This window comes from Chinchilla lanigera, unplaced genomic scaffold, assembly GCF_000276665.1.
Source record: "Chinchilla lanigera isolate Chin_1 unplaced genomic scaffold, ChiLan1.0 scaffold00002, whole genome shotgun sequence".
NCBI classification, from domain to species: Eukaryota; Metazoa; Chordata; class Mammalia; order Rodentia; family Chinchillidae; genus Chinchilla; species Chinchilla lanigera.
The window spans coordinates 35,906,739-35,925,329 of NW_004955403.1; the positions used below are offsets into that span (position 1 = coordinate 35,906,739).

Below are 18,591 nucleotides of genomic sequence, written 5' to 3' on the forward strand. Positions count from 1 at the left end.
GATTCTTTCTACATATTCTTTCTCTATTCTGAGGTCTTTTGGAAAAATGAGTTTTTCTCTATTTTCCATAAGCTTTGAGTGGTTGTAAAACTATTATATGTTCTATATCAGCTTTCTTTTCAGAAAATGAAATACCCTTTTTGCCCTCTTTCTTGTATGGGGAAAAAAAGACTGACAATTCAAAATTGAAGTCATATATGCTATGAAAATTCATCTCAAAAAATGTAACCAGAGGTCACAAACCCCTTGTGGCATAAATGGCAACATAAAGAGTGCAATTTAATAGATCTGAGCCATAGAAATCCTTCTTCAAAAGGAAATCCAAAACATTACAGGAGATAGCCCAGACTTAATTGGCAAGTGCTTAAGGGCTGCTCTGTGAGATACTCTTTCCTTCAGATCAGATAAGAAGTGGAAGCATTTCTAAGAAACGCCTTTGAAAAATAAGGTGTTAAGATTAGGAAGCAAAACTGTTGAATGACTTTCCTTTGTCATGCCTTGCTAGCTCATAAAGGGTTGAAAGAGTGAATTTAGAAAGCAGGAGACCTGACAGAATATCCCCAAGGGTGGGATCAAGACACAGCAAGACAGTGAACCTCCCCCCAAAGGATGGGGGGAGTCATTGAAGAGAACAAGAGCTTCACAGGCTGGGATGGTTCTTGGAGTGAGTTTATACTGCCCCAAAAAAGAGACATTTTAAGGTGGCTTTGGGGGCTTATTTTTACTGTTAAAGATGAAAGGGCAGGGCTTCTAAAGAGGGGAATTCTTAGTTTGAAAACTTGGTCCTTTTAAACAGAATTGGAGTCCACCTTTATAAAAATAAATTAAAGCCAGGAGGCACTAAAATGTGGCCAATAGCTGCTTAAATAGCTGCTGTAGAAGCCAGTCAAAAACAGATTAAATAAACATTGCAAAAGGGAATTACTGATAAGTTAAGGCAGAATCATATCTAGAGTCTAAATCGCTGCTTTTTCATGTGTTAATTTTGCTTTGTCCTGCGTTAAACAGATTGGTGATGTTTTTTTTTTTTTCATATAAAAGGGGAAGAATATAATATTGCCATTAGATTTTAAATTTTGAGATCTTATTATCACTAGAAAATAATGGAATGATAGACGAAGCAAGGACATGAAAATAATATTTCAAAAAGATGTTAAGTTAGAATGAGAGAACAGGAAAAAAATCGCTGTAATCCATCTAAGTGAAAAAATACATGTATTACCTAAAAGAAACAAAAAATGATATCAATTGTGCTAAACTGAAAATTTTGGAACTTAAAGAATAAAGAAAGAGGAAAAACATATATTATTCTGCACATCATAATAATCAGCTGAACATGAAATGATCTTATTTTTCAAAAAAGTTTTATTAAAAGGTTCTACCACAATTAATCACATTAGTGAAATTTTTTAAGAATTTGGTACTGTTGAGTCAGTGGAAATTATATTTTAAAATTTTAGAAATAATAAATAGTATCAGTTCTTATCTATTGCTGAGATGGACATAACCTTATGAATAAAGCACAATGAATAGTAAATTTGTTTTGTTCTTTTATTTTCGAGTGAGAATACACCAGCAAAGAATACAGGCAGCATAGATCGAGAATGAGCGATGGGCCATGTGCTATGAAAATGGGAGGATGTCCGGCTTCTCAAAGATCCCTGATCTCCCATGAGGAAATATTTTCTGAGCTGATATGTGTGGGAGACAATTCAATATGGGTTTCAGGTTCTTCTGACCCCAGTTCAGTAGATGTTGTGGAATCAAATGCTACAAAGTAGGCACAATATTGACCTTGGAAGGATGCAGACCTGGGTGGGATTCCACTTCCGCCACCCACTGGTTATGGGAAGATAGGATCATATTGTATCTTCGCTGAAAAAGCTTCAAGTTTCCTAATCTGTAAAATGAAGGTTATGAGACCAAACTTCAAAAGCATTGCTCTACTGTGTTAGGCAATGTTCTTCCAGATATCCACTTGATTCTTAGGAGAACCAGATATCAGCACTGGAGTCTGTGAGGACCTCTGCTGGCGGGAGTGTGTGAGAGTCACAAGAAGCTCATACAAAAGCGATCACCTAGTAAGGGGGAAGCAAGAGGGCAAACAGAAAGAAAAAATGTGCTTTGTAACTACCCACTCTCAGAAGGGTGAGTCTAGTTTCACAAGACATAATTCACTCCTGTGAGCTGGGCCTTAGTCCCTTATGCTGGTCCTGCCCCAATTTTCCAATCATCTTCCACTAAGACTCATCTTTTAAGGCTCCACAAACTTTAAATACCATTACACAAGGGACCAAGCTTCCAGCATGTAAGTTTTGGAGAATAGCTCATATCCAAATGATAGCACTTCCTCACAAAAATGCCCCGAATATTTTTGAGCAAATATCTGAGCACCTCATAGCCAAAGGCGAACAGATGAAATGACTTGTCACAAGGCTGGGAGATGTAGCTCAGTGGTAGAAAACTAACCTAACACACATGAGGGGCTGTGTTATATCTCTACCAATGCAAATACATGTTTTAGTCATCACAATTATCAATAAAATATGCAAACAATTGCAACATGGCAATAATTGCAATATGGCAGGTACTCAACAGATTAGCTATTATGTGTAGTTTCCAATCCTGAAGCATTTGTAAGACAGGCTCTCTAATATTGCAATCCAATACAGTTTCAGAGATATAAAGAGCTCAAGGAAGTCCAGACATTTGAGTAAAATTAATCAGAACTAAATAAAAAGAAAGGAAATGGGTAGAGAAAACTCAAAAAAGTGGCCATGATCTAAGTGAAGCTGCAAATTATGCCTTAATGATACAGTAATAGAAAGCAATAACAAAAGTCACTATTAAAAATAAATAAAAGATCGAGTTCACTATATCTAGGAGCATAAAGGCTCATAATAGTCTCTCATGACCACTAGAAAAGGATTTCCTGATTCATGTTCTCAGACTTACACCTTTTACTGAATACTGCATAATGCAACAAATTACAAAAAGGATTAATTATTTTTGATGTCTTGATATCTGCTATTGCAAGAAATTACTGAAATTTTAACTGTTATTTAACTTCTAAATAATGGTTGTCTTAGTTACTTTTCTCATTGCTTGGACAAAATACCCCACATCCAAAGTTAAGGGAGGAAAGATTGATTGCAGCTTACAGTTTCAGTTCATAGTTGGCTGGCTCCAAAGCAAGGTGGCAGGGCAGAGGGGCATCACAGAGGAGAAACATTCCAGGGAAAAGCAGGGCAAGCGGAAAGCAGATGATAGCATGGCAGCAAGCAACAAGGGACAAGCCACCAAAGATCCTCTTCCTATCCCTTATACCTCTCACCCTGCTGACACTCAGGGAGGATAGCACTCATTCCTAGGGTAGGACATCCTTAATCCTACCCGGAATTACACCAAACCAGTCGGTGGACTAATTTAATAATCATACATCCTTGATCCCGGCATCACACGCTTAGATCCAGCCACCTCTGGAAAAGCCCCACCTATGAACACATGAGGCTTTGGAGGAAGAGCTACACACAAACCATAACAGCAGTTAAAGTAATGTTATTTTAGGCTAGATAATCAAAATACATCTAATCTACACATTTGATGAACTCTCATTTGATGGAATCACATTTGATGGAATCTTGTAATCTATTTTTGTACACTGAATTACAAAAAATTACCTAAAATGCCACAGTCCCTGCACATATGCCTGTACTACCTGTGCACTCTATACACAATAGTTATAATGCAATTTACATGTAGACTCTATGAAAAAGGAAATAAAGAGTTCCAGATTGGTATCCTCATGAAATAGTATTAGGAAATTATTTACTAGTTGTAAGGCAATGTTCTGAGTCCATAAAATTTACTAGCCAGTTTTAACCTTTACAACAATCCCACAAGGTAAGCACTGTAATTATGGCTTAACAGGTGAAAATACCAAGGTACAGAAAAGTTAAAATAACTTTCCCAGAATTTTATAGCTAGTATCTAGCAGAGCTATAATTTGAATTCACAGTGTCTGGCTCTAGACCCTCTTACCAAGCAGACCCTGCTACCAAGCAGTGTACATGACAATAGACTAGGAACCATTATCTCATTTTTAGTAATAAATGATATGCAATTATTATCAACTTGAGATTGCAGTGAAATAATCCACCAGGTGCCATACTGAAAATCATAGTTGCCTACATACTTGGTGGCTTAAAACAACGAAACTGAGTCTCACAGTCTGTAAGTCAGAATTTCAAAACTGAGGCATCAGTAGGACCAGGCTCCTTCTGATGTCTCTTGTAAAGAATCATTTCTGATTTCTCCAGTTCATATCTAGAGTGTGAGAGCAAAACTCCAACTTGCGCTCCAACTTCCCCTGGCTTTCTTATCTGTCAGTGTCTATGTGTCTCTTCCTGTTTATTAGAAAACTTGAAGTGAATTTAGGGCCCATCCAAATCCAAGTTGACCTCATTTTGATCCCAAGCTAATATCTATTAAATCTATTTTGAGATTACATTTAGATATTTGAATAGGTGTGAATGTAAAGTGACACTATTCAATTTTGGTGTAATAGGAAGGCGAATCAAGAGATGGATGGAATGGAGAGGGAGGGAGGGGAAGGGGATGAAAAAAGTCAGCTGTGTTATACACATTCCAGCTCCCCATGATGAACATAATCATGCTGTACTGAAAACATGTACTAATAAATTTTAAAAAAAAAAACCTATTTCCTCTTACTACAGAGTCACAATTTCACAGGATATTTCCAGTCACTAAAATATATGGGGATTTATCCTTCCCACCCCAAGCAATTCTTTAGAGAACACCATCTGGCTGCCCTACAGTTTAATTCCAATGCTTCCCTGGAGGTAGCAACAGATCCCACAGAGTAGTTCTCAGTCATAGGATTGTCCCCCACTTCAGATGCCAATCATGAGCCCTGGATTGTTTTGACTGTACTTCTGACTGAAGAACTAAAAACTGGGGTTCCCACTATCCCTTTCTCAGATTAATGTTCTAGAGCAGCTCATAGAACTCAGGGAAACACCTGACTTACTATTGCTGATGTTTCACATGAAATAGTTAAAGATAACACATGAATGGCCATATGAAGAAGTGCGAAGGGGAGGGTTTTGTGGGAAGCGGCAGGGAAATCACACCACCACTCAGGCTACGTGTCTATTCAGGTGCCTCCACATGTTTAGCAATCCAGAAGCTCTCCAGACCCTGTGTCTCTGTATATACATCCAAAATATAAATTTTAGCATCTTGTGTAGCTCTCATTACATATATGTGATTGAGAAATAATTGGCTATGAGTATTCAACTTCTCTTTCCCATTTGGAAGTCAGGTAATGGGTCTGGAAGTTCCAGTGTTCAGTTGGCCTGGTTGTTAATCAGGCAAACAACCCCTACTCTGAGTGTCCAGGACCTCCAGCCACTTGTAACCTCATTAGACACCTAGCACTTTGGAGACTCTAAGTGTTTCAGGATCTCTATGAAAAGAAACAGAAAATAAGACAAAATTGTTTTTACTGAAACCCAATTAAGGATTTGTTGATCTTTATGTCTGAGAAATTCCAAATTAGGAACCACTAGCAGTGTCCAGTGCATTTTATAGTGAAGATTTCATCAAAGACTCTGACAATGGCTGAATTGTGATTCTGGCATGCTCACTAGGAGGCAGACCAAGCACAAATCAGAAGCTGAGAAAAGGTAAGGAAGGTGCTGGAATAAAAACAGAGTTAGTATTGAGAAAGAAAATGTAGAGGAAAAAAAAAGAAATTGATATGTGTACACCGGGCAGAGGTAGAACGTGTGGGACGGACTAGGAGGTCAGGTTCTTCCTGCCCCAAAATGTGGTCTAGAAAGAACTCAAATGGAAAATCAGGGATCCTAGAGAGGACATCCCGAAGTGTCTATTCCACAGCCAAAACCTGCTTTTGCAAAGGCTCCCGCACATTCTAGAGCATCCACAAGCATAAATTTCCTCTTCTCTGATCTTATCAATGAGGATTAAAGTTTCTGGATAGTGAAAGCTCATGCTTCTTTTCCTAACTTAAAGGGGAGTACATCAGGTGGGGTTCCAGACATAACTCCACACTGACATTTAAGAGAAATAATAAAAAAGGCAAAGAATTTCTGAATAGTAATATCTATGATAAGAATCGGAAAATCGTGAACCCACTGCCCACCCAAAGAGAGTTGATTGAGTAGAAGATCCAGCAAGGCAAGTAAGAATAATTTATTTAGAAAGTAGGCAAAGTTCCATACAAATCAATCCTATCATTTTTTCTTAATCTATACATTATTTTCCTATTATGCTCTCTCCCCTTGCATTCCTCTGTCCACATCTGTTGTCATTCTAAGGGGCTTAAAATATATCTCCGTGTTTTTATGTATCGTTCGCCAAATGTTCAAATGTATAATTTTAATTGATGTAGGTGGTATCATTCACCTCACTCTTACCTTTTGAATTCAATAATTTGTCTTCAGTATCTGTTAATGTTGCACAGGATTTATCTAGTTGGTTGATCCTAATGCTGCAGACTCTACTACATGGGATCCTTCCAGAGTTAACACCACCTACTTACCAGTGATAAGCACCTAACAGACTTCAACACTTCACTCACAAATTTGCTAAGAGAAGTGTCCTCTCACAAGTTGCTCTTTAGATCTGCCAGATTGGTTTCTGTGATGGGTGAAGGTGTCTCCATTATGCCCAGCGGTGCATAAATTTTATAGCAACACATCCCTTCCAACACTTGACACACTGTTTAATATCATTTCTTATCACAGAGTCATTTTCATCTGTATTCCTTTGGTTACTAATGAATTTTTAGGACTTCTTTTTTGAATGTTTGTTGCCCATACTATCTTCCCACTTTTCCAATGAAGTTTCGTTTGCTGGTGGGTAAAGTTGGAAAGTAAGACAAAGCAACTCTGGAGCAAATAAATGATAAGAAAGGCAAGATAAAGCCAGTGTGTTCACAAGGATGGCTTCCGTAGTATCCATAGTCTTCAGTCTTCATTATAGTTTAATATCCTTTCTTTTCTACAAAGTGAATGACTTCAAATAGCTTAATGTCAAGTTTCTAGAGAGTTGCAGAGATATTCCGGAGAAACTTGTTAGAGGAAAGAAAAGAATAAATAAAGATCAAGTCATTGCTGTCTTTCCTAAGCACAATTGGGATGAAATGAAGTTAAGCAAAAACATTAGCCTATACTAACTCCCCAACTGTGTCCAGGAAGCCGCCATCACTTACCTCAATTAAAAGTGACAGCCTCTATTGGAGGAACAGAAATGAATAAAGTATAACTGATGGTCCTTAGTTGCCACAGGAATAGATTAGATGCCTCTGCTGATGTTTTCTGCCTTTTTGCCCTAATTTAATGTAGCACTCATGATCACAGAATAAACATCTTCTCTTTTCTCCACTATCATTTTTAAATACTCATGTAGAGAGGTTAGAGTGGCTGCCATATCTAGTTATTTCAAAGATTCCTCTTTAAATCTACCAATTACATTGATAATTTAGAGAAGCTGCCCAAACTAGTGGCCATGTAATGTCTACTAATTCAAAAGAGAAAAGACAGGAGAAAATAACTACCAGGAAACTGAAGCTCTGGTCATTCTCTTCCCTGCAGGGACAACTGAGATATCAGCAGCTCCAGGATTTTGACTCCAAGAGGCTTCACTTAAATTATTTATTCTCTGGTAATGAGTTATCAGCAAGGTGCATTGCATATGGGTTCTGAGTCATTTTTTTCTTAAATTGAGCAGATAGATTTCAAATGGTTAGAAAGGACAGCCTAGGTGGAGGCAACTCTTTATCAGTTCATAATATAATTTCATGAGCTCATTTGATGGGTTTGTGTGTCTCCTGTCATGACCTTATCTAGAAAAAATGCTTAATTCAATTTGATAGTTATATTAGGCATTCTGTAACCACTGATAAATATGTATTCTACAATTTAACATTTATCTGGAAAACAGATCACGCTTGCTTATTTCTAAAAATTAACAAGCATGGGGAAATTTCAGGTAAATCCAGTTTATATATCAAAGACCATAAAATAAGATACTTAAGTCCATTATCTTTTGAAGAAAAACTGCAATCTACCAGAAATTGAGACATCAGATCTTAACAGTTTTCCTGTATTCACACATGATGCTTCCTTAAATGTGTCTGTTATGCCTTTTGGCTGAATGTCCCCCCCCCCCCCAGTACCTCATGCAGTCACAGATGGGGCTTTTTCACAGGTGCCTGAACCTAGAATGTATGATGCTGGGATTAAGTGTATGTGATTACCAAATCAGTCCGCTGCTGATCCCGGTAGCCTAGATAGAATGTAAAAGACAAAGTGAACCTGCTGAGGTCCCTTGCTTGCTCTCACCTCCCTGCCTTTTGTGGACTATTTCTCTTCCGGGGTTTCTTTCAGGGTTGCCATCCTGCCTTGGAGCCAGCCAGCTATGAACGGAAACCTCTAAGACAAATAAACCTTTCTCCCTTTAACTTCGGGTGTTGGGTATTTTGTCCAACAATGAGGAAAGTAACCAACATAATGTCCAAAGATCAGAGCACTGAGTATATGAACAAAAATCGGAAAACCCAGAGGATATTTTCAGCCTTATGTTTGAGGATTTTGAAGACTTCTCCACATTAGTGCCTTAAACCACTTAATTCGATTCGGTATTGTGAATGTTCAAGTGCCTTGTTCGCTGAGTAGTAATTATATATAGATAAAAGGTTTCAAACATATGGAAACACTTTATTCTCAGTGTGGTTGATCCAGGGAAGTAAAGACAGCCAGTTGTTATGGTTGATACATTGTGTCAATTTGGGGAGTCTAGAGGTTTGGCTAAGTGACTCAGCAGGAAGCCAGGGTGCTTACTTTGTATACATCCTGAGCCTGTGGAAGGGGAGGGCATGGAGATTATGTGAGAGCTACATGCCCCTTAGGTGGGGGTAACCTGTTTATGATGTAAGGGAGGGAAAGAAGCTGCTTGTCGCCATTCCTCCCTTTTGCTCTGGCTGGTTGCTGTTCAGCTGCCATTGCCCCCTTTACTCTTGTTGCTTTGCTATCTTTTGCCTTGGAGCCAGCCAAGTATGGACTGAAACCTCCATAAACTGTAAGCTAAATAAACCTTTCTTTCCTTCATTTTGGGCGTTGGGTATTTTGTCTCAGCAACCAGAGAAAAGTAACCAAGACACCAGTATTACCATTACTCCTGATTCAGAGGCCCTGCGATTTCCTCCTTTGCAAAATGAGGATTATAGTACGGTATCTACCTCGTAAGTTACAGTGAAGCTAAAAGGGATGATTCATTTAAAGCTCATAAAATTAAGTCTCAGAATACAGTAAGTGTTCCAGAAATGCCAGTTTGTTTATCAATTTACTAACAAGGTTTCTACTAATCCTCTGATTCCATATGTTCCATGTATTCCATATCAGATTGCATAATCATGTTTTCCACTTTCTGACTGTCCTTATTGGCATAGCACACCTCCATACTAAGTTTAAATTTCATGAGCAATCATTACAATCATATTCTTCTTTTATTTCTTTGATTTGTTTTTATGAAAAAAGCACAAAATTTCATAACTAAATAATAAGAGAATAACAATAGCTACTGCACTCTGTATTGCTATCTTCAAAGTCATTACTGAGTGTACAAGATATAAACCAAAAAGATTTTTTAAAAAACATATAATAACAAAAAACTTTCCTGTAAATAAACTAAGATAAACTAGTAACAAAAATGAAACAAATTAGTATATATATTGAAATGTAATAGAGAAAGACCATAAGTATCTCCATGAAGGTTAAGTCATGGTAATGAGGTGAAACCAAATCTCTAAAGCCCTTGTGACAGTTGTTAACTCTGTAAATAAATAATTACTTTGAGGTTAATATTATTACTTACAAAATAAAAAGACGAATTTAGGCACAGATAATCAGGCAAGACAGATAGGTAGAGTTTTATAAGAGTCAAATAGAACAAACTGCAAGCACAGATCAATAAAAGTACAAATTTAGTTTTTTTAAAAAACCTGATTATAAGAATCTTTCAGTGAGAGGGCCCACTATCTGTGAATTGATACTATAGGCATGGTATGGCTGGGTGAAAATGCTTGGATTCTGTTGGTATAGCAGTTATAAATTTAATTTCCCAATAAATTGCATGTTGAGGTGGCATTATTTGCGAGACCCAGTGATTTGAATTGTTACTTGATATTGTCTTGCAGTTTCTAATGCGATATAAAATGGCTTAAGTAAGGAGGAAACATTAATAATACTATGTAATAGTTTGTATTTAATAGTGTCCTCTTGAAATAAAAACTAATAAATGATAAAAGCTGCAAAAAGAATCTAGACACAGTTGTTTTTAATTTCTTTAAAAATTAATTTCTTTGATAATTTTCTAATTTCTTATTTTGGAAATAGCTTGAAAATCTCAGGCCTGTCTTCTGCCCAAAGACTCTAATCATGAAAACTATATGACCAATAGAAAAATACTAAAACTGCTCTGGATTTTTCTGATTTCCTATAAACTCCTAATACTAACAAAGCATGCTGTAAACTACCTTTAACAACTGTGTTATGTCCGTTTTACAAAAGTGGAAATAAGTTTCACAACTGCTCCACAGAACATTTAAACTTCTGTAAAAAGAATGATGTGGGGAACAGCGTGGTCCCGTAAGTGCCCTTCTTGCTTATGGCTTTTTATCCTTTTTGCTTTTTTTTTTTTTTTTAATCAGGATTTGAACTTAGGACCTTGCACTTGCCAGGCAGCTACTTACACCACTGAGCTATATCCCTGGCGCTCCCTTCCTGCTTATGGAACCAATCTTTAAGAGGATCCAATAATCCCTCCCAGGCAGCTTTGCTCTAGTCATAGTACAGAAGAGTTAGGTTATTTTGCTGGATTTTTAATCCCATAATCTAATTTGCAGATGATTCTTAATCTGCCTCTTTGCTATGAAAGATGAGGGAGGAAATCTGTCATCCACCATGACTAAAAGTAAGTGACACCAGTAAACCTTTCATACTTGTAAATTTTGGGTTGAAGTTTTCTCTAGAAAACTGAAAATAAGCACAATTCTCATGTGAACATGTCAGACCCCCTGAGAATGCAGGAGAATGAAAAGCAGAGGCAATAGGCACTTAAGGATGCTATTCTCAGGTAGAAAATATCAAACTTCCATAGCTATTTGGATGTGAAGCATCATTATTAATTTTAGCAACAAAATGAAACTGTGAGTTAGTTTAAATGTAGCCTTTAAAATGGCATGAAATTTCCTATAGCCTGATTAAATATATCTGTAACTGTAACTTATGTTTCTGAGAGCTTTAACTACTTCCCTAATTTTATTCAGTCATTTTAAGGATTATAGCTACATCTAGTTTAGGTTTGCTGGTGACTGAACTGAAATTCAAGACAGCAGCATTAATTCCAAAGGAGACTTTTTATATTTGGAGGTGGACATATGAAGGTATTTCAGTATGCTAGCCCTGTCACCAAAAAGGTTTTGCTCCTTTGTGTCCCACATCAAAGAGCAGCATCTCTCGAAGTTCTTCAACGGGAAAACAGTGTTTAAACCTATTTTTCTTCAGGAAATTTGGTGATGACATCAATAATATATGGTTTATAAAAGGTCTTTTTTGTTGAGGATTTGATCTCTCCGTAAGAGTTCGTTTTATTTTAAAGGAACATATACTTTATCAATTCTCTGGGCATGTTTAACCTAGATGAGACAACTTGGTGCTCTTCAACTGTCAACGCACTGATATAAGACTAGGCCAATACATGATTGTACAATTTCAGTATGTAGGGAGGGCTTCTGTGGGTTTTTTTTTAAAAAAGAAATGTTCAATTATTCTCTTTGTCTTTGCCTTCATTCTGAATTTTTAACCTGCTCTCTATGTGAGGGCAATAGACCTCATTCTAATGAGTAGCATGATTTTCATCCTTTCTAAAACCTCAGCTAAATAAATAGCAAGATATTTATTACCAAAAAAAGAAAAGATAAGAGGGAAACAAAACATGTTCTTTCGTAAGACTATCATATTGGTGGATAAACTAGAAATCATTAACTATTTTATCACTAAACATTTGTTTTTTCAGAACGCAAAATCCAGTCTGTTGAGTTGACAAGGAAGAAAAATTTCCTAAATGAAATCACCTGGTTCATGCCACCAGTGAGCCAGGCCTGAGTTCTCCGAGGCAGGGACAGTGCACATCCAGTCCCAGAGCTGCCTCCTCCATCCAGGGCATTCCACTCCCATCAGGCCCCACAGACGACACCTGTCCACACTTACCTGGTCACATCTCCCACACTTGGCTCCCTACTGTCATTTCTCAACTCCAAGTCCAAATTGACATTTTATTGGTGGACGCTAAATCACGTGTCTAAGATGATAATAATGGCATTTAGGGAAGAGAGAAAAAAGAAATGATGACTTATTTCTGAGTTCCTGTTTAGAATTTAAAATATCACAAGCCACCATATTATGCCTTTAAGAAATACTGGCTACATATTCAAACTATGAAAGCTCAAATTAACTACTTTTTCCACTGTATTGACTTTTTAGCAAAAGATAACTCCCAGTCACAACCATTTTAAGAAATAAAAATATTGTAGCATATTATTATAAAAGGTATAAAATACATAAATATATTCTTCTTTAAAATTAAATAACATAATACTGCTATTCTCTCCATTCATTAACCACAATCTTAACCTTTTTCTCCTTTTCTATGGAAATCGTTATCAATCAGTTGTGTTTTCTTCTACATGGTTTTCATGATCCAGTTCTTTTGACATTTGAGAAATTGGGTTAGTGGGGCTGGGAATATAGCTCAGTGCTACAGATGCCTGCCTGGCAAGCACAAGGTCCTGAGTTTGATTCCCAGTACAAAAAAAAAAAAAAAAAAAAAAAATGCTAAGAAATTGGGTCAGTAATTCCAAGGCTTAACTAGACAAGTTTTGACCTTTCATAACAAGGATGTTATAGCATAAAAAAGGCAGGCTTCCTAACAATAAATATTAACTGGTGAGTATTGCATTTATCAAGTCACAGGAGTTTTAAAAGGCACAATGTCTTACGAACTCATTCTGGTAAAAGAGAAATACTACAAGGCGGAGTCCTCTGAAACTCCAAACTAGAATCACTTCACTTGTAAAATACTCTAATTTACCACTGTGTTTAAAAATCAAATATGTACTTTCAGGTAAGCTATTCACATAATAAATTTGCAGATAAAAAGCATTGATTCATAACACATTACTAATTTAGGATCTTTATTGACCATTTTAAAGCACTTTTATAAGGGACAGATAGTAAATCATCTCTACAGAAAACACTGTCTTTATTATAGAATATTAGTGGAAAATACCACAGGTTTTATTCTCAACTGTGTGTCATAGTCCATGGGTTAGAACTAAACCTTTTGACCAAAGGAATTACAAAGTATTAATTGTAGCACCTTTTTAAAAGTCACTTGATAATGACTGCTTATGTGTTTTCTGTGTAAGACTAAAATATCTTAGTGAATGTATAGTCCCACTGCTGAGCTAAAACTCTAACACTACCATTTAGTAGATGTGTGAGGTTTGAACATTCACATAAGAGATCTCTGTTTCCATTCTCATTATTTTCAAAACATTGAAATCTGTATAAGTAAGTGAAAGAGCATCTGTGGACATTAAATAAATTTATCCTTTTCAACTATGCAAAACAGTCTTAGGTATATAATGAGAGCTCAATAAATGTCACTCATCTTCACCATCATAATCATTGTCATTAATCTTACATTACACTCCTATGACCATTTGATTTCTGTGATTGAAATGATTACTTTCACAAACCAAGGTCTCTAATAATCAAAACTCTGATTTGAAATTCTATAACTTGGTACAGTATAGTTTGGTAAACTTAATAACCAAAAGTTTCAGTTATACTTCATAAATCTTTTCTGATATGCAATTACATCTTTCTAACCGGAGATGGCTAGAATTCAAACAGTGCTTGTTATTTTCTAAAAATCTTATCCCACACTTCTTTGGCTTAAACTCCAATCAAAACCTCCAGGGGAAAAACACTTTTCCTTTAAATGTGCTGAACACAATCCGTTAAAGTGAAAATAGCAAGAGAAAGAAAATTCAATAGCATATTCTGTAATTGAGACATTGTAATAAAATCATTCCAAAAATGTCTTAAGTGTCACAAAAATTCTCAAGAATTATTCCAGAATGTTAGCACTAACCCCATGGGATGAATCTTTTTCTATGAAAATTTCTGATTGATCCAGTTCCATTACATAGGGAGAGTATATTTCTTAGCTACGACATTATTCCCAAAGTTTTATTCAATTCTTGCAAATTATCCGAGCTCAATATCAATTTTTAATAAAGAAGAGAGAGCTCTGACTTCTGTAATTGCTCACTGATTTCTACTTACAGAGTGTTCTTTTATCTTTTAACCAGAAGAGGTATTTAAAAAAGACAGGCCCAATATCCAACTTTATCTTCTAACTCTTACAAATGCTAAATAAAACCAGACAGAAAATTTACCCAAGGCTGACTCATCTAAGCCAAAATTTAAAACAGATCCTCTTTTTTAAGAAATGCAATTCCATAGGCTTTTGTGCTACATTTATAATTATATTGATCTCCCCTAGTGATCGAGCAGAGTTTCTAACTATGATTGTGCGGTATGACTTCACAGTCATTTAACTCCATTTGCTTAGAGCTATTATGTCTATTTCCAAGTAAAATTTCCTATTCTTATTGTCCCATTTCCTGCTTCTCTTTATTTCTCTTTGCTGTGCCCTTTCCAATATTTTCACGTTTCCAGTAAATCACCTACAATTGAACACTTCAGAGGCTGGGGATTTAGCTCAGCGGCACAGCGCCTGCCTGGCAAGTGGAAGGTTGTGAGTTCGATTCCCGGTACTGGAAAAAAAAAAACACTTCATGAAATGAACACATGCTGCCTCTTGCAAAATTTCTTTTTGTTAAGTGTCCTTCTTTCTAATTAGAGTTCTTTTTGATATATTATTTCCAGAAGGCTTGTTGGTAAGGATGGACTTAAGTGATTCACTCTGAGAATAAGGTTCCTATTTTTCAGGGTGTTATTTAAGAACTCCAATATTTTGTTTATCAATATTTGATATTTGATCACTTTCTATCTCACTTCTTCAAAAGTAATTTTATTGATCTTACATTTCTTCAATTTACATTGTCTAGAGTCTCTTACAGTCATGTCATCATTATATTTATACTCTTTGTCACCAAATTAGTCACTAAATTTGTAGTACTTTCATAGGAACATAATAGATATTATCTCATTTAAGTCTTTAATACCACAAATAAGAAAGTGTCACTACAAAAAAAGCTTGCTGATTTTAGCTATTCCCTTGTACTTACGCTATTTAGAAAAGCCATTTACTTCAGAGGCCTTTGTTCTAAACCATACTTCCACAATGTTCAGGTAAGCATTCTGTGAGATAAAACCTTGAAATTCAATAAGATGAAATCATATTACTTTTTATACCTTGTCCCTTGTCTTGTAGAGCTTCAATTCATATTAAAACCAGGTTGGGCTGACAGAACTTGTTTGCTTGAATGAATTATTACAGTACTATGTAATATACTGCCAAGGTGAAAGGGCTGCTTTGACTCCTGCCTAGTCTCCTTTTTCATTTGGCGAGCCTACATTTGCCTTTTTTCAGTCATTAGAAATGACCCACGTTGTTAGCAAATTCTCAGAAATAAGAGAGCACATATCAGTGACCACAGACAATTCTGTAATTGTGCCACAACATCAGAGCCTATACGGTAGAAACCATTAATTATTTCTGAGTGTCACCTTCAATCAGTCCCACCTAATAACAGTGGCTACATGGACACCCATGCCAGGCACTAGTTTTCATACCTGGCATAATATAGGTGAACTTCCACGTGAAATGGAAATAGTGATTTCACCTTCTAAAAGTTTTTTCCAAGGTAGCTGGCAAGAAATTTTCTTTCCTAACATTCTTTTTAAGCACGTTATTTAGCTTATCTATGTGATTAAAGACTTTTATATATTCTTTTATTCCTTATATTCTACTATAAGCTGCTTCTCACTTTGTTTTGTGTGCATATGCAGCTGTTCAAGGGATTCTATTAAACCTCTGAGAGCCGAAGATGTCAAATTTCTCTCATGAATAATGGTGAAGAAGAAATCAAGGTATTTAAATACTACACAACACCCGCTTTTCCAGATGTTAACTCTGCCTATCTCCAATAAATCTCTGTTTAATATGGGCAAATATTGCATGCTACAAATACATACACTCACCTTGTAAATCAGCTGCACATTTTTTAAAGTCACACAATTAGAAATTTCTTAATTATCCCAGTCAGTTGATGGCTCTGCCGCCAATTGTCAAGGATTGAACTTATTGTAGATATGCAGAGACTTCTCTCTTACAGATTTAAAAGGAGGGGGAATAACGGTATCACTTGTCAAAACCATTTATAGAATCATTATTTTTTTAGTTTAAGTCTTCCTAACATAAAATGAAATGCTACAAAAGCCCACTTTATGTTTTAAAAATAGACCCTTTAGAGTGTGTTTACTTTTTAAATAAATACAAGGTGCAGTACAATGACAAAAGGGAATATATTACTGAAGAATGATATAGAAGATAGCTCCTTTTCTTTCAATATATTATACTGACAAATAGCCTGTAACAAAGCAAAGACATACAATTTATCTTGTAACTGTTCCTTTCCCCATTTGCTTAGCTAAACATAGGTTGAGTCCAGAATAGAAAATATATATTGATTTAATTTAGATCTTTATACATTTAAAAGAAGAATCCTGGTAGAAAGGTCCTACTGGCCCTATATGTATTTAATGGCAAAAATCTCTACTTTATTTATATTTTGCTGCATAAAGTTGTATGTAATTTATATTTATTCTATAACTTTGCTGAACTAGTAGGATTAGCAATATTGAGAGCACATTATTTACATATGCGGTGTATTATTCATTAAAATAAGTAAATATATATGATGTCTGTTTCATTGCTTCATAAATTTATATATCAAGTAAATATTCCTAAATAAAGAGATTATAATAGTACTTCTAAATTCATTGTCTCATATTTTATTCTGGAAGCTTCAAACATTTATGAATGAAATATTCCAGAATTCAGAGCAAATCTAAATATGTCTCATGTGTGTGTGAGAAAATGATTCTGCTTAGGAGTTTCTTCTCTGTATCTCCGATGTGTTCCACAGTCAGTTTTGAGAAAGAAGCACTAAGAAATCTAATTATGAGAAGCCTAAGATGTTATTCAACTCAACTTTAATATTAGTAAGGTTGATATTGAAATGCTAGTCCTTGATCCTTACATCTATTTCTCAATTATTCCTAAGTAAAACAAATGTAATGAGATATAATTAATTAGCACCCTTAAATACCATGCATTCATTTAGTTTAGGAAGGTATAAAATCAGAATGTAAACGTTCACTTATAGAAGTAGACATATAGAGTAGGAAAGAAGAAAGCGATGCAAAAGGAAATTTTTATTTTATGCCATCCTGTCCCATTCAGTAGTTTAATTACATTCACTTGGTTTATTTAACCTAAATTATACCATGAATGTGCACATCCAATAACATGAAAATACAAAACACAAAGTTCTTATTGAGACATCGTTTATAGTTTCATGATATTGAAAACTGCCTGCCTAAATAAAAGGAAAGTGATTAAACAAATCATGGTATAGCTGGGCAACTGAATGCATGGCATTGTGTAAAAGAATGAAGGAAGGAATTCTTCGCAATTCATGTAGAGTGATTTTTGGATGAGTGGTTCGGTGAAAAATTTAAGTGCAAAACAATGTATCATATATCACATTTTTGTACAAGAAAAATGAAAAAATCAGAAAATATACATATGTGCCCACTTGGGCACAAGCAACAGAGGGTAAAAATTAGAAAATCAGTTACTTTTGGGGGTGAGTGGAACAGGGTAGAAAGAATAAAAGGAATGTATGACAAATAATGCCTCTCTGATTCCAGCTTTTTGCACAGTTCCAACTTTAAGAACCATTTAATATTTCATATTTAAAAATAAAAGTAGAAGAGTGAGATTAGAAACTAAAAAATACAAATGAACGACTGAAACAGTGTTTAAATTGCTGATATCACCACACGCAGAAAAACAGCAGAGAGGGAAAGAGATGTAACCTTGTCACATTTTTGAACACAGTACTTAAGTTATACATACTTAATAAAAGGAAAAATATGACTTAAAACAAATTTTTCAGTGATACTCCAGTAGCATGTCTTGATTTCTCCAAAGCTCGCTCCACTAAATGACGAAGGATAAATACCTAATTCCACGGGTAGATCTACGAAAGTATGAAACAAACCTGGAAAATCATCTTGTGCTGTAAACCAAGGCAGTATCAACGAATTCAAAAGCCATCTGGACTTGAGGATCTTATTAGTCAAATTGTTAATTCTATGAATAAAATGAGACATTTACTAATAAAATAAAAATTGAAAAGAAAAAACTATGCATTAGAGGATG

The 18,591-nt window shown here is 35.5% G+C and overlaps 1 long non-coding RNA gene across 2 annotated transcripts; it reads right to left on the reverse strand.

Moving 5' to 3' along the window:
* Positions 1-1,557: 1,557 nt before the first annotated feature.
* On the reverse strand, positions 1,558-16,463 carry LOC102027136. Of its 2 annotated transcripts, none has more exons than XR_259228.2 (4): positions 16,344-16,463; positions 15,428-15,514; positions 12,318-12,408; positions 1,558-2,078 (listed from the first exon to the last, which is right to left on the reverse strand). It is a non-coding gene; the product is annotated as an uncharacterized LOC102027136 (long non-coding RNA). The 2 variants fall into 2 exon arrangements; XR_259227.1 differs by lacking the exon at positions 1,558-2,078 and adding an exon at positions 6,578-7,117.
* Positions 16,464-18,591: the final 2,128 nt, after the last annotated feature.